This window comes from Babylonia areolata, chromosome 18 (assembly GCF_041734735.1).
Source record: "Babylonia areolata isolate BAREFJ2019XMU chromosome 18, ASM4173473v1, whole genome shotgun sequence".
Lineage (NCBI taxonomy): Eukaryota > Metazoa > Mollusca > Gastropoda > Neogastropoda > Buccinidae > Babylonia > Babylonia areolata.
In genome coordinates, this window is record NC_134893.1 from 15,163,846 (window position 1) to 15,179,538 (window position 15,693).

At 39.1% G+C, this 15,693-nt stretch overlaps 9 non-coding genes across 9 annotated transcripts; 4 read left to right on the forward strand and 5 right to left on the reverse strand.

The window, feature by feature from the left end:
- The first annotated feature begins 414 nt into the window (after window positions 1-414).
- On the forward strand, window positions 415-486 carry Trnae-cuc (transfer RNA glutamic acid (anticodon CUC)). The gene has a single exon. It is a non-coding gene; the product is annotated as a tRNA-Glu (tRNA).
- A 1,278-nt stretch (window positions 487-1,764) lies between these two features.
- On the forward strand, window positions 1,765-1,836 carry Trnae-cuc (transfer RNA glutamic acid (anticodon CUC)). Its single transcript has one exon. It is a non-coding gene; the product is annotated as a tRNA-Glu (tRNA).
- A 954-nt stretch (window positions 1,837-2,790) lies between these two features.
- Window positions 2,791-2,862, forward strand: Trnae-cuc (transfer RNA glutamic acid (anticodon CUC)). Its single transcript has one exon. It is a non-coding gene; the product is annotated as a tRNA-Glu (tRNA).
- A 3,661-nt stretch (window positions 2,863-6,523) lies between these two features.
- On the forward strand, window positions 6,524-6,595 carry Trnae-cuc (transfer RNA glutamic acid (anticodon CUC)). The gene has a single exon. It is a non-coding gene; the product is annotated as a tRNA-Glu (tRNA).
- A 5,499-nt stretch (window positions 6,596-12,094) lies between these two features.
- Trnae-cuc (transfer RNA glutamic acid (anticodon CUC)) lies at window positions 12,095-12,166 on the reverse strand. The gene has a single exon. It is a non-coding gene; the product is annotated as a tRNA-Glu (tRNA).
- Window positions 12,167-13,879: 1,713 nt separating this feature from the next.
- On the reverse strand, window positions 13,880-13,951 carry Trnae-cuc (transfer RNA glutamic acid (anticodon CUC)). Its single transcript has one exon. It is a non-coding gene; the product is annotated as a tRNA-Glu (tRNA).
- Window positions 13,952-14,389: 438 nt separating this feature from the next.
- Window positions 14,390-14,461, reverse strand: Trnae-cuc (transfer RNA glutamic acid (anticodon CUC)). Its single transcript has one exon. It is a non-coding gene; the product is annotated as a tRNA-Glu (tRNA).
- A 564-nt stretch (window positions 14,462-15,025) lies between these two features.
- Trnae-cuc (transfer RNA glutamic acid (anticodon CUC)) lies at window positions 15,026-15,097 on the reverse strand. The gene has a single exon. It is a non-coding gene; the product is annotated as a tRNA-Glu (tRNA).
- A 480-nt stretch (window positions 15,098-15,577) lies between these two features.
- Window positions 15,578-15,649, reverse strand: Trnae-cuc (transfer RNA glutamic acid (anticodon CUC)). Its single transcript has one exon. It is a non-coding gene; the product is annotated as a tRNA-Glu (tRNA).
- Window positions 15,650-15,693: the final 44 nt, after the last annotated feature.

A 15,693-nucleotide genomic window follows, 5' to 3' on the forward strand; every position in this document is an offset into this window, starting at 1 on the left:
AATTCCCCTCATTATCATTATTATTATCATCAATTTTATTTTATATATATATATATAAATATAAAAATTTTTATTTCATCGTCAGTCCACCTCTTCCGTCTGACAGCCCAATCCCGTCTCCTCCCGTATATGCAAAATAAAAATAGATTTATTTGTTCGTCCTTCTCCCTTGATTTAATCATCTTTCTTTCCTTCTGCCATAAACATGATTGTTCCGTTGTTTCCTTTTGTAACTTCGATAGTTTATTTACTTTATTTATTTTGCAACCTTTCTTTTTTTGAGTAAGAATAAGAAATCCCAACATTTCATGCTGCTGAAAAAGACTAAAAGAGCGTTTAGGATTACGCATTTTCGCTGGCCATTACTCTGTGCGCAATAGGTTCATGAACATTAAATTGACACAAGGTTGCAGTTCCCAAGTGGTCTAGTGGTTAGGATTTCGCGCTCTCACCGCGACGGCCGGGGTTCGATTCCCCGCTTGGGAAGTGTTTTTTTTTTTAATTATTATTATTATTTTTTTTAATGCTTTTAAATAAAAGAAAAAAAAATCTTTTAAAATATATATTTATATTTTTAATCTTGCAAAGGCTGCTGAAAAGAAACAGTTATCCATTAGGGGTTCGTCAGTCATCTATAATTATCAGAGACTGACTTTCTTTAAGATGATGAAATTAGAATCCGCTGAATCCAGACTCAGATCAGGATCAGGATCAGAATAGATACGTAGCAGCGGCCAATGTAGCCATCGTCCCAACCGACTTGGGACAGCACCTGTCACTGATCTGCTCCTCTCTCTCTCTCTCTCTCTCTCTCCAAAGCAGATGTGGCTGGTGTGGCGTGGACCAGTCTGCATGCTTGAATACCCTGAAACTGAAACAGTGTGCCTCAGTTTCTCAATCTCTGTCTGTGTCTCTTTCTCCCCCCCCCCCTCCCTCCCTCTCTCCGGGCTCTGTCTCTGTCACTGTCTGTCTCTTTCCCTCACTTACTCGCTCCCACCCTAACCTAAGCTTAACCCTCTCCCTGTGCCAGACAGACCCACTTATCGAAAAACCATAGGTATATTCAGACCAGTGTGCCAGCCGAGCCTCCTTTCGGCTCAGTTCGTGTGAATACAAAAAGTGTGGTTTTCCTCGAGTGAAAGACGGACAAGGAAAGGAGCGTGTAGCAGACCAATGTAAACGCTCATGTTTGGCAGGTACCACAATTGTACTTCCAAAGTCACAGTGGTTTTGTTGTTACTGAGGATTTCGCGCTCTCACCGCGACGGCCAGGGTTCGATTCCCCGCTCATTGTGAACTGAGATCCCGCCCCCACACCGCCCCCATCTCCTGTTTGAGCTTCTGTTGTTTTAATGCCTCCAGTCCAATCGTTCTGAAAATTAAAAAAAATATATATAAAAAAAAGAACAGAAAAAAAGAAGAAAAAATGTGGATTTTCCGCCCCTTTTTCATCTTCTTTGTAACATTTCTAGTCAGGTGAAACGCTCGATTTCCCTTCCATCTACGGTCTTTCTCTTCCCTCTCTCTCACTGTTCCCAACAGCCTGACTGTCTTTTTTCCTCCCTCCCTGAGACTCCCTGCCACTGATATAGAAACAGTGTTTATTTTTTAACAAAAATATGAAGTCCAGAGATATAGTCCAGTGCTCCCTGCATGGGGACTTGTTCACTTCACCAACCAACCTTCCACCTGCTCTCCCCCCCACACCCCCCTCTCTCTCTCGCACGTGCTTTTTCTGCAAATAATCCTCCCATGTGTACAGAGTCCCAAGTGGTCTAGTGGTTAGGATTTCGCGCTCTCACCGCGACGGCCGGGGTTCGATTCCCCGCTTGGGAAGTGTTTTTATTGTTGTTTTTTTTTGGTTTGTTTTTTGTCTGTTTTTTTGTTTATGTTGTTGTTTTTTCCATTTCCCCCCCATGGTGCAGCTTCTGTTGTTTTAACTCTGATCGCTCTTCCGGGTTTACTGGGAAAAAAAATCATATATATATGTATAATGTTAAAAGTATATTGTATCAATAAAGGAGAAAATTATAGCAACTGATGTGCCTTCAGTTTAAAAAAGAAAAAAGTTGAATTTGCCGCTCCACTCCCCGTATATCTTTCTTTTTTAACCTTTCTAGTTCTAGTCAGGTGAAACGCTTGATTACCTATGTACCCATGTTTTATGTATGTCCATGTTGCTGTGTGAGCGTTCTTCCAGCTTAACTTAAATTTCGTCAGTATTATTTATACTGATGCAAAAGGAATTTTATCAGTCAAGGAAAAAAATATGAGCAACTGATGTGCCTAAAAAAACTACTAAACCGATTTAATAAAGAGAGACTGAGACTGAGAGAGAAAAAAAGGGTGACTTGCCGCTCCACTACCCCCTTTGTTCACCTCCTTTTTAACCTTTCTAGTCAGGTTCAATGCTTGATTAGCCAGGCTCTATTTAAAAAAAAATATATTTATTTTTTTAATGACCATCTACGATCTTTCTCTTCCCTCTTTCACTGGGCCCCACACCCTCACTCTCTTTCTTCCTCCCTCCTTGAGATTCCCTGTCACGAATCTAAAAAAAAAAAAAAGTGTTTGTTCGTTCAAGAAAAAACAAACAAACAAACAAACAACCAAAAAATAAAAATAAAAGAAGTCTGGAGATAGTGCTCCCTACCCCCACTTCACCAACCGACCCACCACGTGATCTCTCTCTCTCTACATCACTGAGGTGCAGGTAATATTCAGCTCGGTGCTCTGCGCGTGCTCTCGCGCACGGGCATTTCTGTGTATAACCCTCCCATGTGAACAGAGTCCCAAGTGGTCTAGTGGTTAGGATTTCGCGCTCTCACCGCGACGGCCGGGGTTCGATTCCCCGCTTGGGAAGATTTTTGTATGCTGCGTTTTAATTTTTTTTTATCATTGTCTTTTTTATTGATTTATTTGTTTTTACTTAATATTTATTAAAAAAATATAAATCTTACTAGAGCTGTTCCATTCTTTCTGATCATAAGCTGAAAAGAAGCTCAATTATCCATCAGGGGTTTGTCATCTATAATTAACAGAGAGTTACGTTAAGATAAATGAATGAAGAATCCGCTGAGTCAAGACTCACTTAGGCTTCTTGTCTGGTCCTTTTTTTTTTGTCTTTTCTCCAAAGCAGCAGTGGCCGGTGTGACGTGGATCAGTCTGCAAAGTTTAACTCATTCAGTACGGCCAGTCTTCTCTTCTCCTCTACACAGACCCCTCGGATGTCCAGTGGGTGTCTGAATGACCCAACCTTTAGCTTCCGTCGTCAGAATTGTGGTATTCTTTGTCAACATTCACCTCTTCAGTATAAGAGCCTTCCGCTTGCAATATTTTGATGATGGTAATTGGGGTGAAACGCTGTTGACGTCGTCTCTTTCGCCGTTCGTATGGAGAGAGTTAACACCCTGAAACTCTGACTTCCCTCCCCTGTGTCTTCCACTGTGTGCCACTGATCTAAAAATAGAATATACATATCACTGAGTGCTGTGTGCCTTTCTCGATAGATCTCTGTCTCTTTCTCCCCCCCCCCCCCCCATCGCCCCCCCTCTCTCTCTCTCTCTCTGTGTTGCTCGAAGCCCCCTCCAACCCCCTTTCGCTCAGTGTATACAAAAAGTGTGGTTTTCCTCGCAGACAGGAAACGGGGAAATGAGCATATAGTACGCCAATGCAATTTACTTTTGGCAGGGCTCACAACTGCATGTATCTCCCAAGTGGTCTAGTGGCCGGATTTCGCGCTCTCACCGCGACGGCCGGGGTTCGATTCCCCGCTTGGAGGGGTGAAAAATTCTTTCAAATCTTCATTGAAACCGATTTTCGTGGGAAGGAATTAAAATCTTGTGTGAAAAGCTCTCTCTCTCTTTCTCTCTCTCTGCTTCCGTCTTTATCACTTTCTGACTGCCATTTTATGGCTAGATATTGGTTATATTATTATTATTGTTGTTGTTGTTGTTGTTGTTGTCATCATTATCATATCATCATCATCATTATTATTATTATTACTATATCTCATTTCATTATTATTATTATTATTATTACTACTATATCGTCATCATCTTCATTAAGCTTACTGTTATGAAGTGGAAGCAGCTATTCTATCAACGTCACCAGTAATATATTACTGATTGTTTCACTGGTGGGTTTTTTGTTGTTGTTTTTTTTTTCTGTTGAGCAGACAGCAGGCTCATAGACTGGATTTGCGTTGAGAGAGAGAGAGAGAGAGAGAGAGAGAAAAGACGGACAAGACAAGATTTAAATCTCACGGCCAGATACACTGAGGAAACAAAAATTTCAAAAGAAACCTAAAACTTGAAGAAATACATGAAAGAAGGCTGGGTTTTTTTTATTTATGTTTTTTTAATGATGAGAAGAATACACTAAACAATTCAACTAGAAAGAAAAGTCGAGCGGACAAAAGAGAATTCTACACGTTTATCTATTCATTTATTTACTTATTTATGCAATTGTTTATCAATTTCTCCATTTAACGATTTATTCATGTGTCAGTTTGCTTATTCATTTCTTCATTTAACTAATCATTTATTCATTTATCTTTTATCTCAATATTTTAGAAATCTATTTATTCGGTTCATTTCATAGGCAGAAGGAAATGGGCGGGTTAGAAAAAAATATCTGATATGTCACTAAAAATATTCCGACTACGCACGGGGCACTGCCGCCTGCGAGACCACATGTACCGAATAAAGCTGTCACACACTCCTGACTGCCCGTGTAAGACAGGCCCACAAACCCCGAAGCACATCCTGCAGTCCTGCCCCCTGTATCAAGATGCACGGACGCAGCGGTGGCCCTATGGAGCCACACTGGCAGAAAAGCTTTGGGGCACCAAAGAAGACCCCATCAAGACCACCACCTTCATTTCGAGCATAGGACTGCAAGTCTGAGACCATGATCACGGGGAACGCAGAAGAACTAAATGACTGAGCAGGTGACGTAGCAGCGGCAGAAAACACCCCAGCTGACACCAGTGGCCAAAGATATCGTTTGCCAGTGGCGACTGTAATGGCTTCCCCACAAATCTCTTCAGCCACTTTTTTTTTTTTTTTTTTTTTTCGGGGTGGTGGGAGCCTGGGGATGGAGGGGGTGGGGGGCCGGGGGGTCGGCGTCAGTTGCTTTTCAGTCGTTTTGATTGTTAGATGACGATGATCATGAGAAGGGCAGCAGAAAAAGAATACGCAACACATTATGTCCACTGCTATCGGTCATTCGACCTGTCACTGACCCGGCTCCTCATATTTGTTTTTAATTTCAATTAGTGCACGGTATTATGAACAGAAAAAACATCCGTGTAACGAACGACAGGAAAAATATACTTACTACTACTACTACCACTTTATTATTATTATTATTATTATTATATTATTATCATCATCATCATCATCATCATCATCATCATTATGATATGCCATATAAAGAACTGAATAACAACACTTCAACAACAAACATTGTATAATTATTGACAATCTGATTTCAGCAAGCAACAAATGTACACGCTCTGTCATCGCAGTGGTTCCCATTTATTTGTTTATTTTACCTTATATTTGATTGTATTTAATTCTTATGTTGATCCCCCCCCCCCCCTCAAGTTCTAACTGAACTGAGCGCGTTGGGTTAAGCTGCTGGTCAAGTATCTGCTCAGCAAATGTCAGTGGTGTAGAATATAGACTATGGAGTAGTCCGAACTCAGCCGTGACGCCTCCTTGAGAAACCCGAACTGAACTGGTATTGATGTCAGTTTACAACAAATAACGTGACCCAGTTGAGAGTTTCAGACTCAAATATGGTGTGCCGTTCGCGCCATCTCCTCGTGTTTATTTTTCTTTATTTGATTTTCCTGCTCTTATCTGACATTCGATTTTCTTCGATTTTTTTTACAGGTGATAGTGTGAAAAATCCAGCAGTGAATACGTAGAGCAAAAAAAAAAACCTTTTCTTGCAGGTTTTTTTGGTTGGTATTTTCTTAATTTTCTTCGACTAAAACCATGGATAGGCTTTCGAGGCTTGGTAAGCGCGTTGGGTTTATGCGTAGGTCAGCCCGGGTATCTGTTGCTTTTAAAAACATTTTTTTTTATATTATATATATATTATTATTATTATCTTCACACACACACACACACACACACACGCACCGTCACACACACACACACACACACACACACACACACACGTCTCTCTCTCTCTCTCTCTCTCTCTCTCTATATATATATATATATATATATATATATTATTTATAGCAAATATAGTCATAGTGCAACATATTTCAGTGGATCTGTATGCACGCTCAGATCAGTACTTCACTGAAACTGAAACAGATTCCCGGGTCATCTCCCACCTCAACCTCATCAGCCCAGCTTTCAGCCACTGTGCTGAAGCTGATCGTGTGAGAGACAGCCAGAACTCAGTGAAGAGACTGTGCATGTTTACACGGGAGAGAGTGCCAGAACAAGCACAGCAGGCCTCGGTAACGTGGAGTATATACAGCTTTCTCGCGGTGTATATCTCCCAAGTGGTCTAGTGGTTAGGATTTCGCGCTCTCACCGCGACGGCCGGGGTTCGATTCCCCGCTTGGGAATTTTTTTTTTCTTTTTCTTTTTTTCTTCTACTCATAAGTGTACTTTATTTATAGTTCTCACTCAAAACACGTGAAAGGTGTTCGCGCAGTTAGAAATGGCATATTTAGGGAAGGGTATTGTTTAGTTACCTCCCTCTCAGTTCAGTAACCTTGGCACACACACACACACACACACATATGGGGGCGCCAGCTACGCACCGCGCTTTACTACGTATATATGACGTCATTCCAGTCACAACATGAACAGTCAAAGAGGAGAACCCCGGGTACCCCCCACCCCTGGCACCCCACTCTTTCTCTGTCTTTACACACATACTGTGTGATGACCTGCGTATCAGTCAAACAACCAGACAATAACCACAGTTAAAAAAAGGAAAAAAGAAAAAAAAAATCTCACCCAGTTCAATTGAAAGGTATAGTCTGACTGGCCTATCAGTTGTTTAAAAAAAAAAAAAATTAATTTGTTTGTTGAGAAAATATACATATTATACATATCATATTACGAGTAAATTGAATAGACTTTAAAACATACTGGAGAAAGAGGGTGTGAATTCATAAGGGCGAAAAGAAGAAAACTGATGTAGACAGTAACCACGGCATGCTTCAGTGTAGTACTGATGTGGTTCCAAAACAAATTAATTGATTTAGTCCAGTTATATGTGACTGATGTTGAACTAAAAAGGGAAATATATATTTGATGCTGAACTAAAAAAAAGGAAATTGATGCTTAGCTGAAGGAAATAAATTCTTGCGAGGATGCAATCTTTCTTTCTCGGTGTTTTTCTCAGTGTATCTCTTATCCATATTGTAAAGTTAATTATCACTACTGTCCGTGTGAGTGCGCATTCAGTTTCAGGGAGAACGTGAAAAGAACAAACAGATAGCTGAGAGTGACAGAGAAAGAAACGACACGCACGCGTTGTTGTTTTTTTTTTATATTAATTTTTCCCAAGCCGCCCTTGCCTTTCCGAAAAGAACACAGTGCCCTTTCGAGCCCCCTGGGTTGCTGCCAGCATGCCAAGCACGTGGGAAATGACAAGTTTTACGGCCCGTCAACCAATCAGCTGCTCGCGGGCCCGCGAGAACAGGTTTGTGGGCGGAGCCTATGATTTATCGGCGTGTCACAGAGCCACATTCCGCGGGCCTGGCAGCATTGCTCGGCAAAAGCGTGAATTGAAAGCTGTGGCTTTGGTGGTGGTTTTTTTTCTCCCTGTTTTGTCTGTTCGTTGTGTGTGTGTGTGTGTGTGTGTTAGTGTGTGTGTGTGTGTGTGTGTGCTGTGCTGAATTCAACTCAGTTTTAACTTATCTTTAAATTTATATAAAACAAAATTTAATAAAGCAAACAAAGAAAACCAATAATTTGAAATCTGTAATCAATACCTCTTTTAATGCACTTTAATTTTGATCCGTGTTTCGGGCGTTGCCTGTCTTGTTCTTTATACAATGCTTTCATTGTATCACAAATAATAAAACGTCTCAGGGCTAACCGTAGGAAGTCTGCTGGTCAGATTCGTTTTGAAATAACCCCTCCGTGCTGAATTGTGGAGAAACGCTAAGACCAATGTAGACTAAATGATTTTGCTGACAAAAATAATGTAAGCAAAGAGGAACAAGTCCAAATGACGAATGGTGACTGGCAGCCTGACTGGACCTCAGTGTTATCTCTGATTTATCATTGTGAGATATCAGCCTTCACTGACGAGCAGACATCACCGAGCAGCAAGCAAGGGGTTAATGACATCCTAGTGACAAACCACGTTCAGGTGTTGATTAACCACGTTATCTTTAAATAGGCATGTGGGCTTATATCACTATACCTATAGGGTATATCAGTGATTTGCATCGTACTCACCGGGCTGCTGCATGTTATTCTAGAAAAATCAAACTGAACGTCTAGTCCATTCGGATGAGACGATAAACCGAGGTCCCGGCGCCGGTGTGCAGCGCGCACTTCACGCACTGAAAAATAACTCACGGCAACAAATAAGTTGTCCTCATGCAAAATTCTGTAGAACAAATCCCCGCTGCAAGTCTGACTGGTACTGACACAAATATATATGCATGCACTCAGGGGTTATGCTGCTGGTCAGGCATGTGCCTTGCAGATGTAGTGTAGTGTATATGGATTTGCCGGAACGCAGTTACACTTCCTTGAGAAACTGAAACAGAGAGAGACAGCATTCATTGTTTTGACTTTTTCAGTATTAAAAAAAAAAAATTCCCTGTAGTTGTATTTACCTATTTTATTACTTTCCAGTTGTGTTTACGTATTCTATCATCATCGTCATCGTTATCATAATCATCCTTTTTTTTTTTTTTTTTTATTACTGTTGTTCTTCCTGTGCTTGCTTTGACTTCTGCTGCTGTGTTTTCTGTACTTCTTTCTTCAGTCAGTTTTAAAGAGTCAGATTGATCATATTCTTGAACTGGACTAGAGACATTAACGGCGAAGCTTAGCTTGCATAGGCTGTGAACAACTGAATTAATGAAAGAGTCAATCAATCAATTGATCAGTCTGTCAGTGCGGTTTTTCTCTCTCTCCTTTTTTTTTTATCTTAAATTTTATGTTTATCATTTATCTGTTAGTTTTTGTCAACAGTAATATAAAGGATGAATATGAAAACGATGACGATGATGATAGAATATGTAAATGCAACTGCCTTTCATTTTTTGTCTTTTCTTTCCAATGCCCTGTCTCTCGAACAAACCCAGTGTGACTGATAAACAGAATTGTGCAACCAACAACCATCTACCTGAATATCTAGTCATCAAGCCCCATCCACATATAATATGCAGCTTCTGTTCAAACGTGTGTGTGTGTGTGTGTGTGTGTGTGTGTGTGCGCGCGTGCGTGCATGTTGTGTGCGTGTGTGTGTGTGTGTGTGTGTGTGTGTGTGCGCGCGCGCGCAATGCGTGCAAGCGTGAGTATGCACAAGTTTTTATATTGATATGCACTTGTATGTATCTTATTTCTACTGTATCTGTGTTTGTGTATGATTTTCGATTTATGCTCGTATCTTGTTATGTACTATCCCCCACAATATTCCTTGTGACCCCGGTACACTTGGTAATAAAGACATTTTCTATTCTATTCTAATTTGTTTTGTTTGTTTTTTTTGGGTTTTTTTTGTTTGTTTTCTTTTCTTTTTGTTGATCGTATACAATTTTCGGCAGTCTCCACCTGACAGTAACTGTCACAAGAGGAACAAAGGAGATCGATGTACAGATGTATATTTCCAGAAGTCACATTGTTTGGTTCTGAACTTAACAAAGAAATAACTGGATTATTCTGAAACGAGAGAAAACATGAAAAAAATCAGTGTGTAAAAGTTGGGTTTCTGAAATTATGCGATTGGGTGACATTCTGCTGTCACTGAATGGGAGCGTATGATTGAACAAAAAAACCAGCAGTGATCCTTTCATTCATTTGTCTATATTTTAGTTTATTTCTATTTTGAAAGGTGAATACGTGTACGTGCCCTGAACTCCCCACCTTTTATTCAAGAACAATTGGAAAGGTGAAGGCGGCTTGAGGACAGCACTGACTCAGGGGGTTAAACTGCTTCAAAACTACGATCATATCCTGCGAAGAGTTACGTCTCTTCGATTTGCTGGGCTCTCCGATCTCGTAGTTTCCCTTCCCTTGAACCTTCCCACTCCTTCCCACCTCTGTGTGAGTGTGAGTGTGTGTGTGTGTGTGTGTGTGTGGTAAAGAAGAGAGTCAGCGACAACCACAACAACAAACACCCCCCCCCCTCCCAACACATCCCCACACCCCACACAAAACACACAACACGACACAAGACAAAACATACACTACAGACACTCCCACAGAGACACCCCCTCTACGCCACTCCCACACACCAACCTGTGATGATGATGATGATGATGATCTGAAGGGGCGGACCAGGCACTGAACAGGTAGAGAGAGAGGGGGAGGGGGGTGAGGGGGGGAGAGGCCTGCTGCTGCATCGACACGCCAGCTGCTGCAAACCGCTGCACCACACCCTGCTGCAATCAATCCATGCCACGCCCACCACAGCACCGATCTCCTGTCTGCACACTGTTGCTGCCCGCCGCTGCTGCTGCTGCTGCTGCTGCTGCTGTTGCTGATGTTGATGATGTAGATATAGTGATGGACCGCATGGCTGTGTCACGAACAGGTGAGTCCGAACACTGTGAGTTGTTATGGAATTGTTTCCAAAGCTGTTTTTTTTTGTTTGTTTGTTTTTGGTTTGGGTTATTAATTAATTTATTTGTTTGTTTATTTATTTATTTATTTATTCATTCATTAATCTATTTATTTATTTTATTTATTTATTCATTTATTTATTTATCTACATATTTTTGTCGTGTAGTGTGTGTATGTGTGTGTCTGTGCTGGTGTGTGTGTGTGTGTGTGTGTGTGTGTGTGTGTGTGTGTGTGTGTGTGTGTGCAAATCTGTGCGTATCTGTGATTTTTGTTGGTGTTTTGAACCCATTGCGCGAAGCCGGCGTTAAAGAAAATACAGCAATAACAAATTACTGACGAGCAATTTTCTTGTGTCTCTTAGTAGACTATGCATAAAGGGGGGACTCTTCATTGCAGCATAAAAGTCGCCTGAGGAATATTTCACACACACACACACACACACACACACACACACACACACACACACAAACACACACTGACACACACACACACGTGTGGTTAATTGAAAAACAAAAAACAAAAACAAAACAATAAAGGCAACACACACACACACACACACACACACACACACACACACACAAAGAAAAAAGAAGAAAAAAAACCCTGCACGTGCACTGAGCTATTCCACCTGTACACAGGCTATTTACAGTATTTTCCAAACTTCAGTCAAATTTGTATCGTGAGTTAGTATGTGTTGTCCCCTGTCCTCTGGCAAATATCAACGGCATTTGTTAATAACAATAATGATAATGATGATAACAGCAATAATAATAATAATAATAATAATAATAATAATAATAATAATGTTAATAATAACAATAATGATAATAATAATAATAACAACAACTGTTACCTTTTGAAACTTCCTCCTGTAAATACAAAGACCTATGGTGAACGTTCTTTCTTCTTTGCTGCTCCTCACATCTGGAACAACCTTCCTCATCATATCCGTGTATCTGATTCTATTTCTGCTTTTCGCTCATCAAAAAACTCGGAGGAGGGGATGGGGGGCGGGGGTTGGGGGGGCGTGGGGGGTGGGGGTGGGGTGGGGGTGAGGGGGAAGGGGGGGGATTGAGAAAGAGTGGTCATGAATATTTTATGTAACTTGTAATATTCTTCTTTCCTGTAAAGCACCCTGAGCTCTCAGAGAGAAAGGGCGCTATATAAATGTACATTATTATTATTATTATTATAAATGAAAATAAAAATAAAAATTAGAATAATGATAAAATACACCAACTTCGTAATGTCTTTTTGAAAAAATAAAATTGGATAATAATAATATTAATAATAAATTTAAAAAAAACTTCCCAAGCGGGGAATCGAACCCCGGCCGTCGCGGTGAGAGCGCGAAATCCTAACCACTAGACCACTTGGGACTTGCAACCATTATGAAAGGTGTGTGTACTGACTGTAGCCCGCATGAGTGTAGCTGTACACATTCCCACAGTCACCTTATGACTGCGTTTAACAACAACAAAATAAGTGACGGTGATACGACACTACTGCAGCTACTACCACTGCTGCTGCTTCTGAAAATTAAAAAAAAAAATTAAAAAAGGAAAAAAGAAAAGAAAAAAAAAAAGAAAAGAAAATTAAACAAAAATATACTGATAATGACAATAATGATATCAACAATATCAACAACATCATCATCAACAAAAACAACAACTGCAATGACAATGATAGTAATAGTAATAATAATGATAATAATAATAATACTAATAATAATGATAATGATAAAAAATATGATAATACTAATACTAATAAGAACGATAATAATGATACTATTACTACGACTACTACAAGTACTAATGATACTGATAACAACAACAGCAATAATATTAACAGTAACAACAACAACAACAACAGTATCAGTATCAACAACAACACATGAACTCCGTAATACATCATTAAAAAAAAAAAATCCATGAAAAAGACAACAGATAATGGTGATGATAATACTAATACTAATAATAACGATAATAATGATACTACTAATACGACTACCACTACTACTAATGATATTGATAGCAACAATAACAATAACATTAACAGTAACAACAACAACAACAACAGTATCAGTATCAACAACAACACATCAACTCCGTAATACATCATTAAAAAAAAAAAAAAAAAAAAAAAATCCATGAAAAAGAGAAAGGGGAAAAAAAAACCTCCATCCTTCCCCAAACAGGGAATCGAACCCCGGCTGTTGCAGTGAGAGCGAGAAATCCACGGCTAACCACTAGACCACTTGGGAGTGAATGGAGAAGTGAAAGGTGTGTGAACTGTGTGCGGCGTGTTCCGTGTCACGGTTCGATGTAAAATAATGATTGTGTAACTTATGATGACAGGATAATGATCACAATAATGAAAACTATGAGTAAAAAATAAATGAATAATAATGGTTCTGATGATGATAATGATAATAATAATGATGATAATGATAATGATGATGATGATGATGATGATAATGATAATAATTATAAGAAGAAGAAGTACTACTACTACTACTACTACTACTACTACAATAAAAATAATGATAATGGTGATGATACTTATAAAACTACTACTACTACTTCAACTACTGATGCTATTATCACTTCTACTATGTACTGCTGCTCTGTTTTCCTCCTTCTTCGATGTTCTTTTCAGGGAATCGCTTCGTCAAGTCTCCACACTCAGCTCTTTCAAGTCTGGCCTTAAAACCCACCTCTTCCCAAAATAGCCTCCCTTCCCTGCCTCTTCCTTGTCTTTTTAGGTTTTTTTTTCAGTTTTAGAGTTATGCTTGCGTGAGAATGACTGGTGCGAAAGCTCTTTGATTTGTTTATGCACAAGATTTAGCGCTATATAAGTACCATTATTATTATTATTATTATTAATCTAAATCCATCATTGAATTAAACGCCAACATCTTACAAATTACTTACTGACATTTAATTAAACAACGAATCAACAAACCGAAAGATATAGACAAAATTTTATATATATATATATATATATATATATATAAAAGAAGAAAGAAAAAGGAAAGATGGAACCACCACGAACAAACACACACACACACAGAAAAAAAATGGTTAAAAAACTTCCCAAGCGGGGAATCGAACCCCGGCCGTCGCGGTGAGAGCGCGAAATCCTAACCACTAGACCACTTGGGACTTGCTGGCTGTATGAAATGTGTGTGTGTACTGACTGTAGCCCGCATGAGTGTAGACACATTCCGTGATATGCTTGAAATAACAACAGAACAATTGATGGTGATACGATACTACTACAACTACTTCTACCACTGCTGCTTCTGAAAAAAAAAGGAATAAAAGAAGAAATCTAATCCAAAATATACTGATAATGATAAAACAACAACAGCTGACAACAACAATGATATTGATGATAATAATAATGATAAATTATGATAGTAGTAGTAGTAGTAGTAGTAGTGATGATAGCAGTAGTAGTAGTAATAGTAGTGGTAACAGTGATAATAGCAATAACGATAACAACAACAACACATCAACTCCGTAATATGCCATTAAAAACAAACAAACAAACAAACCAAAGAAAGAAAAAAATAAAAAAGTCTAAAAAAAAAACACAACTTCCCAAGCGGGGAATCGAACCCCGGCCGTCGCGGTGAGAGCGCGAAATCCTAACCACTAGACCACTTGGGACTTGCAAGCAATCGGAAAGGTGTGTGTACTGACTGTAGCCCACGTGAGTGTAGACACATTCCGTGATCTGCTTGAAGTAACTACAGAACAAAATGATGGTGATACGACACTGCTACAATTTCTACTACTGCTTCTGAAAATAAGAACACACACACACACACACACAAATAAAAGATGAAGTTTAAAAAGAAATATACTGATAATGATAATAATGATAACAACTGATAACAATGATAATGATGATAATAATAATGATGATGATGATAATAATAATAGTAGTAGTAGTAGTAGTAGTAGTAGTAGTAGTAGTAGTAGTAGTAGTAACAACAATAACAACAGCAACACATCAACTCCGCGAAAGGTCATTTTAAAAAAAAAACAACTGAAAAAAAAAAAAAAAAAAGAAAAGAAGGGGGAAAAATTATTATTATTGTTATCATTGTTGTTGTTATTATTATTATCATCAATAAAAAATAAAAATTAGAATAATGATAAAATACACCAACTTCGTATTGTCTCTTGGAAAAAAAAAAAAGGATAAAAAAAAACAACAACAAAAAAAACTTCCCAAGCGGGGAATCGAACCCCGGCCGTCGCGGTGAGAGCGCGAAATCCTAACCACTAGACCACTTGGGACTTGCAACCAATATGAAAGGTGTGTGTATTGACTGTATCCCACATGAGTGTAGCTGTACACATAACCACAGTCACCTTATGATCTGCGTGAAATAACAACAGACTAAGTGACGGTGATACGACACTACTGCAGCTACTACTACTACTACTGATGCTGCTGCCGCTTCTGACAAAAAAAAAAAAGGAATAAGAGAGGCAATTTAAACAGAACTATAATGATAATGATAATAATGATAACAACAACTGATAACAACAATGATAATGATGATAATAGTAATGATGATGATAATGAAAATGATAATATTGATAACAACAACAATAATAATGATAGTAGTATTAGGAGTAGTAGTAGTAGTAGTAGTAATAGTAATGATAATAATAATAAAACTAACAATAACAACAACAACAACACATCCACTCCGTAATATGCCATTAAAAAAAAAAAAAAAAAAAAAAGTAAGAGAGAGGGAAAAACAAAAATTCCCAAGCGGGGAATCGAACCCCGGCCGTCGCGGTGAGAGCGCGAAATCCTAACCACTAGACCACTTGGGAGATGGAAACAATATGTAAGGTGTGTGTACTGACTGTAGCCCGCG